Source organism: Protopterus annectens, chromosome 12.part0 (genome assembly GCF_019279795.1).
Source record: "Protopterus annectens isolate FY-2018-M chromosome 12.part0, PAN1.0, whole genome shotgun sequence".
Lineage (NCBI taxonomy): Eukaryota > Metazoa > Chordata > Ceratodontiformes > Protopteridae > Protopterus > Protopterus annectens.
Genome location: NC_056746.1, coordinates 1,319,398,896 through 1,319,418,765, shown reverse-complemented (window position 1 = coordinate 1,319,418,765; position 19,870 = coordinate 1,319,398,896).

Genomic DNA, 19,870 nt, shown 5'->3' with positions numbered 1-19,870 from the left:
TTCATCTGAAATGCCTGCACGTTTAATATGTTTAGACTACATGAATCTCACTTTTGTAAATCATTACCTAGGGTTTGAAATGTTATGTCTTTTTTTTATTTAACAAATTGTATATTATTTTTGTATTTTTCACTGTTCTACTGCTTTATTTACTTTTGTATAACTATTGTAAAATTGTCTATATCCTGTGGAGCTTTCCTCTCTGGGCCTCCACTGAAAACGGGCTCTTCCAGGCCCAGTGGACTATCCCAGTCATCAAACTGTAATAAATAAATGACTGTCACATGGACCATCCTAACTGTGCTTTAATGTTAAAACTTACATATTTTTGACCTTTTTATAATCAAAAGTTAGACCAGATTTGCTTACATTCTGGTGAGAGTAGAGAGAACGTGTGTCATTTTTTCTATCCCAGGATTGCTTAAAGGAAGGAAAAGTGTATCCTTTCTAACTGGCCAGAAAGTGTTTAGGTTTTTTTTTTTTTTTTCTCAGCTGTTTTATTTGCAGTGGTGGTTAGCAGCGCCCTGTTTAGAGGCAGGTACTTAGAATTGAAATCTTCCTTATAAAACTACCCTTAACATTTCCGTGCACATAGCTGCACAAAGACCATTTATTTGCAGATTGAGGAGCACTGCCTCACAAGTTTAGTCTGAGATGGTGCTAATTATAGTCTATACTCTTACAGCAGCTTAACTAGCCATCAGCCAGATCTGCCTTGTACCTCCCTGTTGTAGATTATGCTATAAGGATCTGTGGATATGAATATGCGCTTTACTGCTATCTCTGTAGCTTGTTTGGTAGATTTAGACATCCTGAGGTCATAGAGCAGTTGTCTCCTGCTTATTCCCAACGACCTAATTTTAAACAAACTGATACAGTATGTGAGAGATGTAGTTACACAGAGTCACTGGTGGCAAGGCTCTTATATGCAAACATTTTTAATACCAAACAGGTTGTCAGTAACAAGCACACTGCACACATCACACATAATATGGACCTAGCAAACACACTACACACATCACACATAATATGGACCAGACACATAGGGCCATATATGCTGAGGCTCCTAACTATAATCTTCCTTAACCCAAAAGACCTCTTAGATGTTGCAGTCACAGTATGTATCCTCAGCAACCTCATAATCACCCAAAACAAGACTTGATGCAGCACATATGACCACATCTCACAGTGTCTTAACTTCTAAGCCCATAAGGCAAACCACTACACAACCCAATATTGGGAGACTCACAGATGTCCTACTCACCAGGCTGAATAAGGAGAGGGTCATTCAGTTGCCTATCAGGAGCCAGGATCTATCAGATTACGCATGCATATACTCAGATCACTGAACCATAAGTACCAGTATGACTCAGTCATAGTACATGTGGGTGTAAATGACTTGAGACTTACCTCCCTGGACTACATTAAGAGAGACATTATGGAGCTCTTGGTGTATATGTATCAGTCCAATATGAGCCTATTAGCATTTTACCTCCTCCAAGGATGATGCCACAATGTAAACAGAAGATAATTGATTTTAATATTTACCATAGTTTTAAGTGGCATTTGGAGGGGGTACAATATTTGCCAATTTGGGAGCATATGATTGCCAGATCACATAGCTTTGCAAAGGATCTTCTGCACCTGCTCCCACTAGGCTTTTGTATATTGGCTAAATTCTTGTTCTCCCCATAGTGCCATTAGTAGGCATTGACAGCCTGGTAAATCATTTGACATTGCAAAATCAAGCCACCAAAATCTAAAGGTGTTATTGATCAATTCCAGCAGTCCAAACAAGAATCTTCATTGCCTGCAAGCTCTCCTCACCCTGGAGAATGTAGACATTTGTGCAGTTAGTGAGACTTGGTTTAAAGCAAAGGTGAGCACCCCGGCAGTGCAGAGCTATAATGGCTTCCAAACATTTAGACCACCTAATGCACAGGAAGGGAGAGAAGATGGACATGTTTCTATTTACAACAAAAACAAACACTTCAAAGCTGGTCAGTCAGTATTGCACTCGAATTTATCCATGTACAAATTACTGTATCCTTGCCATATTCATGGCCAACTTTAACTACCCCACTATAAACTGGGAATATTACACATACCCCTAGCATGCAGACCAAGAGATTCCTGAACTTTGTAAATACTAATGCCCTGGACCAGCTAGTATGTACACCCAAAAACTCGAAAACATCATTGTCCTGATCTTAACAAACATGGGCGGATGTTATACCCTCCATAGTGAAATGTTCTCAGTAGTCAGGTTGGACCATATAGCTGTCGCCTTTGAAATAAAAATAAAACCCAGGTTTTGTGTGAATCATGGAACTTTCAGAATTATTTTAAAGCAAGTTTCTTACTATTAAGTGACACTCAGCCCCCCCCCCCCCCCAGAAAATACCACTATTTAAATGTAACCATTCAAGGAGATCCTGTATATTAACACTTGCAAATAGACAGCTGTACCAATTTGGAAAAAGTGCAGAATAAATGCAAAAAACAACCTACCCTGGTGAAATGTCATTATCAATAATTGTTTTGCAAGAGGAAGAAAATCATGGCAAAAATTAGGAGCAACAATGCCCATCAAAGTACTCACTCCATCATCAAATTTAACAAGCAAATCAAGGGGCTAATCAAATTTACCAAAGGCATATTAGAGGTAAAACCCCCACACGCCAAGGACAGTCACAAAGCTTTCTTCAGCTTTGTCCACAACATCAAAGGTAATGCACAACATTACATCACATTAATAGTAAATGGTGACACCTGGCTGAGCTGTAAGATGTAGCAAATCTCCTGGCTGAAAATGTTCACACTAATTTTATCCCTCTTTCTCAAGGCACACCTCTGGAAATATCGATAACTATAACAACCCAAACTTTCACTAGGGAACAGGTTGTCAAAGCACTGTCCAAAGCCACGAAAACTACATTGATGGGCCCTGATAATATCCCAGGATGGCTTCTTAATAACATGAAACATGAACTATTTACCCCACTAGAATCACTATTTAACCTCATCAGAAGAGAAGCAGTTTTCCAGCTCCACAAGGGGAGGTCATTCATGGACCCAGGGAACTGTCTGGAAATGTTCTATGAAAACAAGGAACATTCAAATATTGGATCCAATTCAGTTCGGGTTCGTCAAGGGCAGCTCACGTCTACTGGCCCAGTGGACCATCCCGGTAAACAAATGCAGTAAATAGCTAACTAAATAAATAAATAGTCCTGTGTAGACTGCATCAGTAACTTGTCCTCCCTAATCAGTCTCGTACAAGCTGCTAGGAGGCAACCTATACCTGGCCTACAAAGCATCCTCTTATCTGATATTAATGGGCTGCAAAATAAATAGTAACAGAAACACCTGATAAAGGGAGTTAAATCTGTTGGCTTCCTTATTATTTGCAGAAATGAAAAATGTAAAACATGTAATTTATGAATTTTTACAGAATATCTATACATGCACACATAGACAAGAAATGTGATGCAGCCACTCAATCAGAATTTTGGAAGGTAAAGGCAATAAAACACATAGAGATGGAGAAAACATGTGGACGTCAGCAAACAGTCTTAGGTAGTCATGCCTAAATACTAGACCCCGGTGGTCTAAGACAGAGGTCTTATCCACTGAGCTACTTTGCTATTCAGTGAATAAACTATTTTTGTATTTTTATATTTTCACATTTTTAAAGAATGTGCAGTCAAGTTTCAATGGCTACATAACCGAAAATATGAAAGTAGTCAATGCAGTGCTGTTATCTACAAAACATTGCTGCATTAAATCTAAAACGTACATTATTTACCTGTTTGCTTTCGGTGCTTCTAGTTTGATTTGCTTGATGTTGTGTTTGCTGATCTAGCTTATAATTCCCTAGTATATGAAATAAGAACAGAACAAAACCTATGCTGGGAAATTCATCTTAAGGTTATTACTGCAATGTCTAGTCTGTGTCACGAGCTTATATATTGGAATACTGTTATGTCAATCTTCTTCTCTGTGACCTTTTCTGTAATGTGAAGCTACCCACTTTTCAATTTCTCATATTGCACTACGAAGCCATATATATTATTGACTATTATTGACAATAATGCTGTCTTAAGTATTTTTTGGAAACAGGATGATACTAAGAAGCCTGACAACTCTTTGTATGTTTATATGAAAGCATTTAACAAAGTAGTTGGGTTCTCCATATTTGAAAAGAGTGACAGAATACTGTGATTTTTTTTTTTTTTTTGCATATATTGCACAGATTTTTTTTTTCTTTTAGACTTTAAAGTCAGTGAATGTATGCATTTGAAATCATTCATACAAGCAGAGGTGTTATTACTGACTTACATGGATAAAAGATCTATATCAGACTGAATATGTCTGGCATTAATAACACATTCGGACCTATGAGGAGCCATTAGTATTTTGTACAAAAATACAAATAAAAGAATGCAACTCGAACACAAAAATATGACAATTCAGAGTACACATGCTAATCTTTTTCAGTACCAATTTTACTAAGGTATCGAAATGTAGGGTTCAAAATCCAAGGTTTGTATAAATAGAAACCTCCTTAATGTCCTTCTGCAGCTGACATGGAGTTGATTATATAGTATTCAGGGTCAGAGCAGATGAATCCTGCTTTGAGTTTGCTTTGTTTTCCCATTTAAAACATTGCATACACAGTATTCTTGCAGTAAATTTCAACTGCCCACTACCGTCTTTTCTGCCAGTAACTTTACTATTAGTTCAAAACATGATTGCTGATACATTCTTAGTGTATTTTGTCATCACACTTCTTTGTGTTGGGTGACAGTGCGAGAAGTGTACATGGCTTTTACCAAGGTGTCATGTTTTTTTTTTTAACTTTAATTAATGACACAAAGTTTATCGATGACACTCTGTGCACTTTTGTGGTGCAAAATTATAAGTCTGCACTGATGCTTGTTTGTTACCAGGGAGATCCAACTGGGCCATGAAAGGCCCCTTTTCAGAATAGGCCTGAGGAGAAAATCTGTAGCATTATGCAAACAGTAGAAACTATTTATATAATTAATAATATGCATCACTTGTCAAGGAAGTAATAAAAAGATAGTTGAAATATTATTAATCGAATATGACATGTCAGTAGTACAGTGTATATGTGGTGTGGTGCAATATGCAGTGGACAGTAGGATGAAGGAAGATAAGATGAAGATGAGGGAGTATGTAGCATTAATATAGAGTAACCAGATGGAAGAAGCGGAATGATATGGACAGAATATGGACAGAAGACAGTAGGAGTACAGAGACAACAGGACAAGGAAGTAGAGAGTAGAAACATGAACTGAAGAGATATAAAGAGATCAGGAAGCGAATGTTATAAGGTGAAGATGTGTGGATGGTGAGTGGAAAGTGATGGAGGAATGATATGTAGAAGTCTTTGGAGGGGGAAGAACTAAGGGTAAGAGACAGAGTATAAAATGGTAAGGTTAGTGGGGGGGGGGGCAGGAACAAGAAAGGCCAAATTTTAAATCTTTAATTTAAATCGGTATGCTCATTTTCTAGTTGTACTGTATGCCTTGATGTTTTTTATGTGTTGTAAAGAATTGATGCGAAATACTATACTATCGATTAGCTGTCATGTAAGGCAGAAGTTAACATGCCTCACAACTCTTGATTATTCTAAAGTTTGGATTTCAGCTGGTGTGACTTCTGAACTGAATCTACACATCCTTAGAGCAAGTTTTTGTTGATGCAACAGTTTTCTCCTACATCCTGAAAAGCTTCCTTTTCACTGACTGTAAAGTGTAAGCCATGTGTGAGTGATTATGGGTGTGTTCCCAGCATTCCACTGGCTGTCTGTACAAAATTTGAATATTAAAATGTTAACATACTTTATTTGTCTTTAAGGCTTTCAGCTGGTGTTCTAGAATGCATTACTTGATGAGTTTCCATTCTAAACATAGTCTTCAATCCTGGATTTTGTTTCACAGTAACATAAGTGTTTTAATAAGTTGTAGTCAGCAGCAGAACTAGATAAAACATTAAAAATAACAAAGAATAAACCAAATAAGAAGAAATACCACAGACAAATAAATGAATCTGAGCAATAAACTGAAAAGAGTAAGCATAAATGTAAAATACTTGCTCAGAATCCAAACCAGGCACTTCGTTCAACTATGAAAATGCTGTTTATGCCAACAATAATACAAGTCTAAGTCTATTCAGACCAGTCTAAGCAACATAAAGCTGATAGCAAATTAGGATAATGCAGCACATAAAGTTCTCCAGACAGGAAGCAATAATTCCAAGTAGGTAAACCTACAAATTCTCATTGGACTATTCCCAAATAATTGATTGTCTCTTCAGACCAAACCAGATGTAACCATGTGAAGAATCAAATCCCACAGAAGTATTAAAACCAATTAATCCTTTATTGACATATGTTCGGTAAGCGCTTTCGCCAAGCGGCTTTTTCAAACCATTAAAAAACAGTGACTGTAGGCTTCTTTTTATACCTTTCAAACATAATTGATTAATTGAAACTATTCAGTCATCAATCAACTATATAAAGGTACATTCTACTAAATAAAGACATTAAAATGAGAGTTCTCTCTAAACAATAAATAATGCATAAATATATACACATATAAAGAAATATATATAAAAAATGTATACAAACTATAAAGTTATTACAAAAATCAAATAATTCTTTAGTAAAATGTAACTTATAATTGATTCTTCTACTTTTAAGTATAGGTTTTAATGGAATTTTAAAATTAAGGCCAGGGTATATATGAGCTTGTAACCTAATGATCCAGTTCATTTCTATTCGCTCATTGTGGTTTCTGATGTCACCACCTCTGTGACTAGGTACATTGACATAAACAACTAAAAATTTAAAGCTGTGTGTGGTATCATTTTCTAATACATGCTTCGAGAGATCATTAATATTAGATTTTATACGGATTTGATAAAAATGCTCCCTTATTCTGTCTTTTAATTTTCTGTCGGTCTTACCGACATAAAAGGCAGGACAGGATGTGCAGCTAGCAATGTAAACTACATGTTTCATGTCACAGCTTGCATTGACATTAAATTTAAATACCTTAGATGTAGTTGGATGTATACACATGTTGATAGTAGAGATATAGGAACAAAAATTACATCTATTACATGGGCAAGTACCAGTATAAATAGTACTTCCATGATAATATTCCTGATTAGAAAAACATAAAAGTCTATGTAAATTCTTTTTATTCCTAAAGAGGAATTGTGGTTGTTCACCCACTATCCCCCTAATAACCGGATCTACGGTTAAAATACTCCAATGTTTATAAAAACTCTCCTTAATAAAATTTAATATCTTGTGTATAGAACATTGACATTTTCTGCTGTTTTGCCATATTTACATTTACGTCTGTTTTGGTAGCGCTGTATATTTCATTGCCCTGCTCCGAAAAAATCGGATATGCCCTGTCCTGTCTCTTTACTTCCATACTTCCTATGTACCAATCTGTCATGTAAATTGCTCAATTCTATTTCGAAATTAGTTTGAGCAGGATTTAATCTCGAAGCTTGAATGGCTTGTCCCTTTATAATATTACTAAATATATGATTAGGATGCATACTGTGTCTATGTAATAAAGTATTTTTATGGCTCGATTTTCTGTGCACACCTGTAACAGGAGCAGAATTAGATGAGTTTCTGCAACAGGTCAATTCACATATTTTTTAAAGTTCACTATGATAGCATCAGCAGAACGTATATCGTTTTTAGATTCATCTATTGAATGCTTAAGCAGTGGCAAACTGAATACAGGTGTGCACAGAAAATTGAGCCATAAAAATACTTTATTACATAGACACAGTATGCATCCTAATCATATATTTAGTAATATTATAAAGGGACAAGCCATTTGAGCTTCGAGATTAAATCCTGCTCAAACTAATTTCGAAATAGAATTGGGCAATTTACATGATAGATTGGTACATAGGAAGTATGGAAGTAAAGAGATAGATGCTAGTTTCAAACACATAGAGAGAGTCTTAGGCAGGACAGGGCATGTCCAATTTTTTCGGAGCAGGGCAATGAAATATACAGAGCTACCAAAACAGACGTAAATGTAAATATGGCAAAACAGCAGAAACTTTCATTGTTCTATACGCAATATATTAAGTTTATTAAGGAGAGTTTTTATAAACATTGGAGTATTTTAACCATAGCTCCGGTTATTAGGGGGATAGTGGGTGAACAACCACAATTCCTCTTTAGGAATAAAAACAATTTACATAGACTTTTATGTTTTTCTAATCAGGAATATTATCATGGAAGTACTATTTATACTGGTACTTGCCCATGTAATAGATGTAATATTTTTTCCTATATTTTTACTATGAACGTGTTTATACATCCAACTACATCTAAGGTATTTAAATTTAATGTCAATGCATGCTGTGACATGGAACATGTAGCTTACATTGCTAGCTGCACATCCTGTCCTACCTTTATGTTGGTAAGACCGACAGAAAATTAAAAGACAAAATAAGGGAGCATTTTTATCAAATCCGTATAAAATTTAATATTAATGATCTCTCGAAGCATGTATTAGAAAATGATACCACACACAGCTTTAAATTTTTAGTTATTTATGTCAATGTACCTAGTCACAGAGGTGGTGACATCAGAAACCACAATGAGCGAATAGAAATGAACTGGATCATTAGGTTACAAGCTCATATATACCCTGGCCTTAATTTTAAAATTCCATTAAAACCTATACTTAAAAGTAGAAGAATCAATTATAAGTGACATTTTACTAAATAATTATTTGATTTTTGTATGTCCATAACTTTATAGTTTGTATACATACTTTTATATATATTTCTTTATATGTGTATATATTTATGCATTATTTATTGTTTAGAGAGAACTCTCATTTTAATGTCTTTATTTAGTAGAATGTACCTTTATATAGTTGATTGATGACTGAATAGTTTCAATTAATCAATTATGTTTGAAAGGTATAAAAAGAAGCCTACAGTCACTGTTTTTTAATGGTTTGAAAAAGCCGCTTACAAAAGCCACCGAACATATGTCAATAAAGGATTAATTGGTTTTAATACTTCTGTGGGATTTGATTCTTCACATGGTTACATCTGGTTTGGTCTGAAGAGACAATCAATTATTTGGGAATAGTCCAAAGAGAATTTGTCGGTTTACCTACTTGGAATTATTGCTTCCTGTCTGGAGAACTTTATGTGCTGTATTACTCTAATTTGCTGTCAGCTTTATGTTGCTGAGACTGGTGTGAATAAACTTAGACTTATACTATTGCTGGTATAAACAGCATTTTCATAGTTGCACAAAGTGCCTGGTTTGGATTCTGAACAAGTATTTTACGTTTATGCTTATTAAAAATAATCTTTAAATTAGAAAATAGAAAATATGGTTGTTAAAATATTTGCAACAATGTTATGATGTCTGTTTATAAGAACCCAGTTATCTACTCTACTCAGTGTTGGAAGGAGGCAAGTAGACAGAATTTCCTGGTCTCACTGGACTGATCTACATTCATGCTATCACCCCAGTTACTCTTTGATAGCATAATGTGAATTCTGGGTTTTTACAACAGCCATCAAATGTGATAACAGAGGCAGTCATATCCTTGTCTCACCATAAACAGTATGAGTACTAACATTCAACAAAGTGTAACCTATTAAATGTTATTTTCCTGTTTGTGTCTTCTAGAAAACTTATTTCTATGGCTTGTTTTACTTTATACAGCTGAATTATGACATCAGAGATGTGCAAATCAGAGTTTCTCCTTTTTAGTTATTTTTTTCTCATCTTGCTATAATTTTGAAGCCATGGAGTTATTATATATACAAGTAAAGTGGTGTATGGAAATTTTCCTCGACAGGAAAGATATAAAGGCTTTGCCATCCTGCAAAAAAGTCATCATCATCATCATGAATGCCCATTCTCACATTTTTTACAGGAAGTCAGAGTACCCTGTCAGCTGTCACCATCTCTGTTTCTATTCAGTGCCATTCTATTAGCTGCTCATGTCTGACTGCCGCAGGACTTCTCTCACACAATCCATCCACCTCTTCACTGGAAACCTTTGTTTCCTCTTGCCTTCCTCCTGTCTATCTCAGTTTTTTTCACCAGATTGTCTTATGCTTTTCTGCAGTTGGGCCTGAATCTCCATAATGCATTCTCTTTTACCTTTCTGCAATTGCAGCTACTGTGCCTTCTGCTCTGATGCCTTCATGTCTTCATCTGTCGCATAGTGTGCATTCTGCTACCTGTCTCAGGCATTTCATCTCTGTCTTCCTCAGCTGCTCTACCTTCAGTGCCCAGTTTTCTGTCCCATATAGTAGTGCTGGTCACACCACTGTTTTCTGCATCTTACTTTTCAGTTTCTTTGGCATTCTTTTGTCATACACTACACCGGACAATGTGTGCCAGATGGCGGCAGCCTCTTTTATTCTAGCTTTGACCTCCTCATTCAGACTTCCCTTCTCCTTAACCTCCCCTCCCAGACACTTGAATCTGTTAACCTATTTCACTGTCTTCTCTTCTTCTTCTGATTTCCCCCATTTACTGCCATTACCACTGTCTTATCTGTGCTTAGTTTCATCCCATGTGCCTTCAGTTTTGCATTCCATTCCCCTACCCTTTGCTGAAGTTCTTGCTCAGAATCTGCCTGTAATGCCACATCATCTGCATACAGCAGCTTTGCTGATCTGTCTCTCCCAGACTTTTTTTAATATAGTCCATCACCAGTATAAACAGCAGTGGGCTCAGAGCTGAACCCAGATACACCCCCACTTCCACTGGCTTACCCCTCTGTAAAAATAACATTGTTTTTACTTGAGTCATTGGCTCCTTTTAGACAACCTGCACTCATTTTTACCAATGCTTCTGGAACTTCCAACCACTGTAGGTCTGTCCAAATCAGCTTTCTTGGGACCATGTCATATGCTTTCTCCAAGTCTCTTCCCTCATCTCGATCTTCTTCTCAATTATCTTTTCATTGCAAACATTGGGTCAGTTGTGCTGAATCCTGATCTAAATGTGAACTGCTCATCTCCAATCATGCTTTCTCCTACTCTGCATACTCATTTGTCAGTAACCCTCTCCAGAACTTTCATGAAGTGTGACAGGAGTTTGATACCTCTGTAGTGCACACAGTTTTGAATGTCCCCTTTGTTCTTAAACAATGTTACTGGTATGCTTATTCTCCAGTCTTCTGGGATATACCTCTCTCTCTCTCTCTCTCTCTCTCTCTCTCCATACTGCTATGAGTGCCCTCAGGAGCCATTTCTTTCCTATATCACTCAACATCTTTATCATATTCTATGTGACCTCATTTTAGCCTGCTGCTTACCCTGACTTAATTTTCCTTAGTGCTGTTCTTACTTCTGTGTGGTGGGTTCCTTCTCTTCTTTCCTTGTAGGTTTAATTGGTGTGCTCCCCTTCCATTTGCTCTGATGTTCTGTGAACTGGTGAGTAAGTTGCTGTTGACATCCCTTAGGAAAGATATCTGGCTGTATTCTTTATCTTTCTGTCTTTGCCTTGCAACCTGATAGAGTTTCTTTGTAACATCTACTGAGTCACTTTCTAAAAGTTGGTTGTAGGCTTCTTATGCCTTGTTCTTTGCTATTGCAGTTCTTATCATAGCCTCTTTGTTAGCCAGCCAGTACTCTTTCCTTGCTAGGTCCTTACCTGGTCCATCTTTTTCTGTCTTCCACTTTTTCCTGCACTACTACTTTCTTTTGATGACTTCCTGGACTTTTGCATTCCCCCACCAGCTTACCTTATGTACCTTATTTCCATACCTGGTTCAGCCACCTATCTGTTCTGTGGTTCTCAAACATATTGTTTTGAGACACTTCCATTCTTCTTCTTCAACTCCACTTATCTCCTCTTCTTCTTGAGGGGCTAGAGCTCTGAGTAATTCCTTGAACTGTTGCTCTTACTCTCCAGGCAACTTCCAGGTCTCTTGACCTCAGAGCCTCTTCTGACCACTGCTTCCAACAGATGGTGGCAACCAGTGGGCTGACGGTTTCACTGGGGATGACTTTGCAATCATGGATTCTACCCAAGTGACCTTTCCTTACTAGGAGGAGGTCTACCTAATCTGCATGTTGGCCAGTCATGTATGTCATCTTGTGACTGCCTGTCTTGCTCAGCCTTGTGTTGACCACCATCAACGTATTTTCCAGACAGAAGTCTATAATGGCCTCTCCTTCTATATTCCTGTTGCACTACCCATGTGGACCCATGCAGTCCTTATATCCTGTTCTGTCTGTCCAGATGTGTACATTCAGGTCACCCATTATCAACACTAATTCATGTTGTCTTGCTTTATCTAGAAGGTTCTAGTCAATAATGCAATTGTTGTCAGAATGCACTCTTTTTTCTCATTATCACAACTCTGATGTGGGGCGCAGGCTGAGATTATGAATACTGTCCTAACATTACACTGGAGTCTGATTGCCATGAGTGTCACTCATTCTGATGACATCCCTCACTGTTCCTGAAGGCCCTCCCTCTCCACAATTCCCACACTATTTCTGTCTGGTCCTCCTCCTGAGTGGTAGACTCTGGATCCGAAGGCATGTGGCTTTGCTGCACTTGCCTTCTATCTTGTCTCCTGGATACATAGGTGTCCAGCATCCTTCTTACCATCGTGTCATCTACTTCCAAGCTGTGTCCTGTCAGTGAGCCTACATTGAGCATAGCAATTCTTAATTCATATTTGGCAAGTTGATGTTGAGCTTTCCCTCAACAGAACTATCCCAGGTAACCCAGGCTGGGCAAATGGATACCATCTGGCCAATAACTTATTGATCCAGGGCTGCTGGGCTTTATGGTGAGCACACACTGACCAGCAGGTGGACATATACCAGTACACCCCTTCTATTGTTAGCATGGGTCCCAGATGTAGGATGGCGTAGGCTGGGACCTCAACCCTCTTATCACTGGCAAATACCCATGACCATTTGGCATCATTAGTCAACACTATCGAATCACCTAGACCCATATTTTACATCATCCCATCCAGTGGCTATCTCTGCCACAGCAGCAAAAAAATATTTTAAAGTAATTGCAGGCTACTGTTTTAGTGGGTAGTGGCTGTATTTACAAAGACTCCCTTTCTGCACCATGCTTAACTTGTGTGTTCTTTGAAACTTATTATCTTACTTAACCATTCCTGTACTGACCTTATCTTGGCAGCAGTGTGTACATCTGTAAAGAAAATGTGTAAACACATGAATGTCTTCATGTTTTGCCTGAAAATGGCTGGATAGAATAGTGTTCTGCCCTTCCAGGTTAACAGATCTAAATAAAATGACCTAAAATATATGTCAAATGTGGTCAGTCAATATATGGCTTTCCAAAAGGTGTCATGGTTTGTAAAAAAAAAAAGCAATATTTAGTTTACACATTAAAAATATAATCCTTTTCTTAAATGTATGTCTCCAACAGCATTTACTGCCACAACTGATATCACAGATACCTCAGGGCACTTTGTTCTTTAGTTTAGTTCCTTGCCAAGGAGTGCTAACTGTAGATATTACATATTGCCTTTGTCAACGTGGCTTTTTAGATGGTGACCTATCTTTCTCTTACACTGTAAATGACATGCTATTAGGTGATTTGGTAATTTCCTAAACTGTTTGCGTGTGTCAGTGCTGTTTGTGATCGATGAATCTGTCTTGTGATATACTGACATCCTGAAGAGAACCGCATCCTTACCTTGCATCTCTGGTTGTAGGAATAGGGTCTGCATCCTTAATCAGTATAAAGGATAATCCTTGTGTGTAAGGTCAAAATCATTGCCCCTGCATGAATAATAACTCTGTGGGTCCTGCTTGTTGAAAGTGCCAGTGAAGATGAAAAAGGAGGTTTTTCAATCTATGACCAGTAATGCCTGTCCAAATTACTTTGAAACTACCATGGTCTAGTCCAAAGTTTGAGTCATTGGGGTGGACGGGGGTTTTGATTTGAGCTTACAAGGTATAGGAGGGCCTGAGATGAGAATGGCCTTTGTTCCTAAAAGGAAATGAAATTGTGTGAAATTAGTTGTGGATGGGCTGGCATATCTATCTTTAGTAAGATTTAGAATGCCACCTGCTTATCCTTTTAGTAACTTCAGTAGACTGGCCTGAGATATCTAAATTAAAGGCTCAACCAACTCTGAATGAGTGGGAGGTATACAATTGTAGACCAATGCCTAAGTGAACTAGGACTTATCTAATCTGCTTGGAAAGGTGACCTTGAGTCCTTCAAGAGTGGAAAACACTAAACTGTCAAAGCTTACTTCCCAGAGAGTTTTCCTCAAGCTGCTGGTCATGAAAGGAGGCGATTGTTTCTTTGCAAGCATACTTGGTGGCCATGGCCCAGCTGATCTCTTTTGATCAGGGAATCCAGATTAAAACTTCCTCCTGTGTGAAAACTGCACCCACTTCCGTTAGCCTGCCTAACAATTCATTAATGCTAAAAGCACCAAAGTGTAACTAGGAAAACAGTGTGGCCCATACACAGCAACTCTAATATGAGTCAGATCGGGAGCACAAGCTGATAAGAATGGATTTCATTAATGATGAACCTATAGGATGCCTTCAGTTATGGGTGGCATTCTTTTCCATAGCCCACCCTTTAAAGACTCTCAATGTTTTGTATGGTCTGGAATGTGTATCTTTGGTTTACCTTTATATTACCAATATGCACAAGTTCGATCCCAAGAAGGTCGAAAGTACAATTTCAAAATCACAGAATGTCAGAAAAAAATGGTCCGAATTTGCAATGAGCGAATCCACATTGGTATTCGCTCATTGCAGATTCAACATTCCAGGTACTGATCACACTATAGCAGGGATCGGGAAATGGACCCTTTTCCTCACTGTAGTGTGATCCCGGAATTAGTATATTAAAGTAGGGGGATGTGTAGTGTAATTTGCAGTTCGAAAATCATCGAATCTGGTTTTCCATATTTTGATTTTTGAACTTTGGTGATGTTCGTTTGATTTTCCCAGTTTAAAGTCGCACAATAGTTCGTTCATAGTTGTCATTCTTGGTAATATAAAGGTAAACCATATCTTTTAGTGAGTAAGCTTAAAGTTGATAAGGAGATTCTAAATGTGCCTGGTTCAAGGCCCATGTGGTCACAGTAATGAATGTAGTACAGTGTGAAGGTCCCATTGGTGGTCCTGATTTCCTAAACACTGTAGAAAATGTGCAAAATGCTTAATTGCAGCAATATATATTCTTTTGGTACTCGTTATCGATGCGCTGCATAACTAGGATGTCGATACCCACCTGCAGTCATCCAAGCTCTTTCCGGAATAGGAGAAGGGACTAAGTCTGCCTATGGAGCCATTATTTTGAATGACTGAACCCGCAATTGAGAAAAAGCATCAGCTAATTTATTACTGGACCCATTAATGTATTCTACTGAAAAAGACAAACTGATCTTTAGATATAAGGCATTAGCAGTCTTAGCACAGAACTGACCCTTACATTTTTGGAAGCTTTTCTGGTAAGTTCCTCTACTACTGCTTTTTGCTGAGTTGATATTGTCATATGAAAATTGAAATACGGGTGGGAAAATCACTAAAAATATTATGTCCTTCCACCAGAATTCCCTTGAAATAGCCCCCATACCATTTCTGCCAGATGCATCTGTGAATAACTGGAAGTTTTCGTTTGGTACTCAGTCATCTTGCCAAATGGATGTACGGTTATACTGTTTGAGAAAGATCAACCTAAAATCCTAAATCTCTTGTTAATGCTGACCCTATGATGTATATTGCGAATTCCACATGAATTGTTTGCTAAGGACCTGTTGAAAGTTCTGCCTGGAAATATGGCCTGGCATACAAAGTTAAGGAGACCCAATAACTGCATGACTTGCCTAATTATAACCTTTTTAGCTACATAAAAATTCTCGATTCTGTTCATAATTTTGCTGGCTTTCTCTTCTGACAGATGGAAGCAGCCCTGTGCAGTATTGATCTGAATGCCTAAAAACATTAATAATCTGTCTTTCCCTTTCAACTTGTCTTCTGCTAATGGAACTCCTAATGAGTTACATAATAAATTACTCCAGACCTGCCTTGGTTCGAATTTCCCCATCTCCTATGATCAAAAAATTATCTAGATGTTTGAATCTAAGGAAAGATGGGGTTAATTTCTTCCAGCATTATTGAAGCATGTTGCTGAAGTAGTGAAACACTGAGCACACTTCTGAACACCTCATATGCATAGTAATCACAGAAAAATATTTCCCATTGAATTCCATGCCTAGAAGGTACCAGCCCTGGTGATTAATGGGTAAGAGCCCAAATGTGGACTGAAGGTTAACCTTTGCACCAAGGGACCTCTAATTTCTTTTATAATGGCTACTGCATCATAGGTTCATAGGTGTTTACTAGGCTAACAACCACAAGGGCCTTTTTAAGCCTAGCCATGCATCCCAAATCTCTGATGAGTTCTGATACCCTTGATAAGTGTAAGCATGGGCCTGGGAGATGAACCATTTACAGGTTACCTGTTTGCATCAGAGACATAGGTGCCAAACCACGGATGAATTTCCGGTTTCCATCCAATTGTCCAAGTTGCACTTGAATTGGATTAGGGAGGAACTCTGCTTCACATGGATGGGGAGCCTGTTCCATAGACAGGGTACTCTCTGGGATACATACCTATCTCTTCAGCAAGTCCTCTTTATATCACAGGCAAGGTTTACATCTTTAGAACAGGTAATTCTGGTGCTGTTTGTTTTGTGGATATGGAGGAGGTCCAGCAGAGTGAGGTCTGAAAATACCCTGTATGCCAGGCATAGATCTCCCCTCAAAAGCCTGTAAGAGACCGAATGCAGGGATAGGGCCTTGAGGTGGTCTAAATAGGACATATTACTTACGCCCTGTATTCTTTTAGTGAGAAACCTCTGTGGATGCTCCAGTTGTTGGATATGCCTGGTTAGGTACATACCAAAGTGGGGATTGTACTCAATGATAGGTCTGATGAATGCCGAATACAGTGGAACAATGACTTACTTGAACTTAGATGCCATACCTTTGTTTATAAATTGCGCAAAATAGAATGATTTCCTCACCACTGTAAACATGTAATGATCAAAGGCTAGATTACTATCCATGTGTGTCCTTAAGTCCCTGACTACTGGGTCAACTCTAAGGGGTGTGATGTTAATATGATAGTTACCGGGGATGGATGACTTCCCAAACGATACTATTATGGATTTCTTGGCATTTAGATTTAATCCATGACTCTGACATCAGTTGTTTGTCTGTCAGCCCCTTCTGGAGAACATTTGTGTCAGTGTGAGATTCAATGACAGCTCCTAATTTGCAATCATTTGCAAATTTAGTCAACCAGAGACTAACATTGGCCTTGACGTCTGAAAAGTCAGTGCCAAAAAGGAGCAGTCCAAGGACTGATCCCTGAGTGACTCCACTTTTGACTGGCCTCTTTCTAGAGGTGGACTCCCCAATTCTAATTTCTTGGGTCCTGTCTGGATCCATTTGGCTATCCACTGAGTGACATATGGGTTTGTACCTAATGTCTTGAGTTTGTCAACAATGCCCAAGTGGGGTATTGTGTCAAATGCCTTGGCCAGGTCAAGGTATGCAGTATGAATGATTTTGCCCTCATCCATTGTTTTGCTGACCATCTCAAAGAGGTCCACTAGGTTGAGTAGGCATGATCTGCCCTTTATGAAGCCAAACTGGATTGGGTCCAGTGTCTGGAGGTTTACTATATCTCTATTGATCATCTCCATGATAATTCTTTTCATGGCTTTACTAATAAGACTAGTGAGACTTATGGGTTTGTATTTTCCAGGGTCTGTAGATGGCCCACCTTTGTGCAGAGGGATGACTGTTGCCTTTCTCCATTCATGAGGCATGAAGCCTGTTTGAAGGCTACAGTAAAATAGTAATTCCAGAGGCCCTGAAAGGTCATGTTTCATGCTATTTAGAAGGCATTCTGGGATATTGTCTTGTCCTATTGATGCAGTGTTCTTTGTCTTAGTGAGAACATTAATGACCTGTTCCATAGTGATAGCAGGAGGGAGTTGTATTTGGTGGTATTTCCTGAGGGAAAGTTGAGGGGGAGAGAGTAAAGTTGGAGCTGAATTTATCAGCCAGGAGGTTTGCTATATCTTCTGGGTCAGTATAGGTGGCTCCATTTACAATGAGTTCTGCACACAATTGTGTATTGCCTTTGAGGTTGCGGACATAGCTAAATAATGCTTTTTGGTTGTCCTTGGCCTGGGAGGAACTTACCTCACATTTGCCTTTAGTAGACTTTATTTGTCCTCTGAGTTGTTTGTTTAGTTTAATGAAAGTGCTTTTATCCTGCTGGGTGCTGCATCTCCTAATTTTTGCAGTGATTTTCTTCCTCCGGTTATACATCCAATTGATTTTGTGATTCCACCAGGGTGGCTTGTTTTTTTGAGTTAGATTTGTAGTTCTTCCTGGTGGGTACAGCTGCCTCTATGTAGCTATTAACATGCTTGTACAGGGTTTCTATGAACAGTTCTGCATAGGCAGAAGTGCTTTTAGGGTTTATAGGGGCTTAAAAATTTGCCAGGTTCTCACTTAATAGCAGGAGGTTAGCCTTAGAATAGTTCCTGAATATTTCTGGTTAACCAGGTTTTATTTTTCTTCAAAAGAGACCATTTTGTGGTCTAACCTTACAAGCAAAGGCATTACAGTAGTGGGTATTCAGCACTTTCCTATATTAGTGGGGACCAGATCCAGTATGGTTGCACCCCTGGTCGGTGTATTGCCTATCTGTTCCAGGGAGTTTGTTTTTACAAAATCCAGGAATCGCTGTGCATATACATTTGATGCTGTATAGGATTCGCAGGTTAATAGTGGGGTAATTATAGACTAATGATAATTAATGAACCCTGGAATGCCTTTTGTCAATGCCAACATTTAGTGATGTCCCTTTTTTTTTTAATTTCTCCAAGTCTTTTGGCTTTCTAATACCATGGTGAGAATGGACCCCATTCCTAAGTCAAAGTGCGATTAAAGTTCATGAAATTAGTATTGATTCCATCTCTGATGTCAGGCAGAAGTGCTCTTTGCAGCACCCACAGTGTGCCCAGTAATGACGACTCCTGCAGTTTATATTGGGTTACATGTATTGGTAATATATCTAAATATGATTGTAGATTCTTTTTTATAAGACCCGTTGCTCCTACTACTATTGGGACTGTCTGGGTATCTTTCTTCCACATTGGTCTTGTTTTTGTCTGCAGATCCTGATGTTTTATGACTTTGTGTCTCTCTCTGCACTGGGCACTGACTGGATGTGGTGATTTCAATGATCAGTGCTACCTTTGTCCTCTTTTCATGGACCACTATATCCAGTTTTCTAGCATCTATGAACTGTTGGTAATGCGTGGTCTCATGTGATGAAGACTTCTTCATTTTCTATGATGCTTTGTGGCTCATGCTTCCAGTCTTTTTCAGCCACTTCCGTACCATAATGTTTGCACAATCCTCAGTGCAACAGTCTTGCCACATTATTATACCTTTCAGTATATAGTCCTTCTACCATTAGTATGTCAAAACCAACAACAAGGCGTGCAACTGTTTCCAATTATGTTTTATAAAACCTACATTTGTCTGTTTCTCCCACATGTTCAATGGACATTGTAAAGCAATGTCTACAAAGCTCACTATTTTGGGCTGCCAATATTAACCTTTCATTCATTGGTTTGAATTTGCCTCTCCTTAACTATTCCTACATTCATTTCTGATCAACATAAGTCTCTTCCAGAAGTTTTCTATACTTACAAATATATTTATAAATTTTCCACATTTCTTGCCTCCTCATTTGATCCTT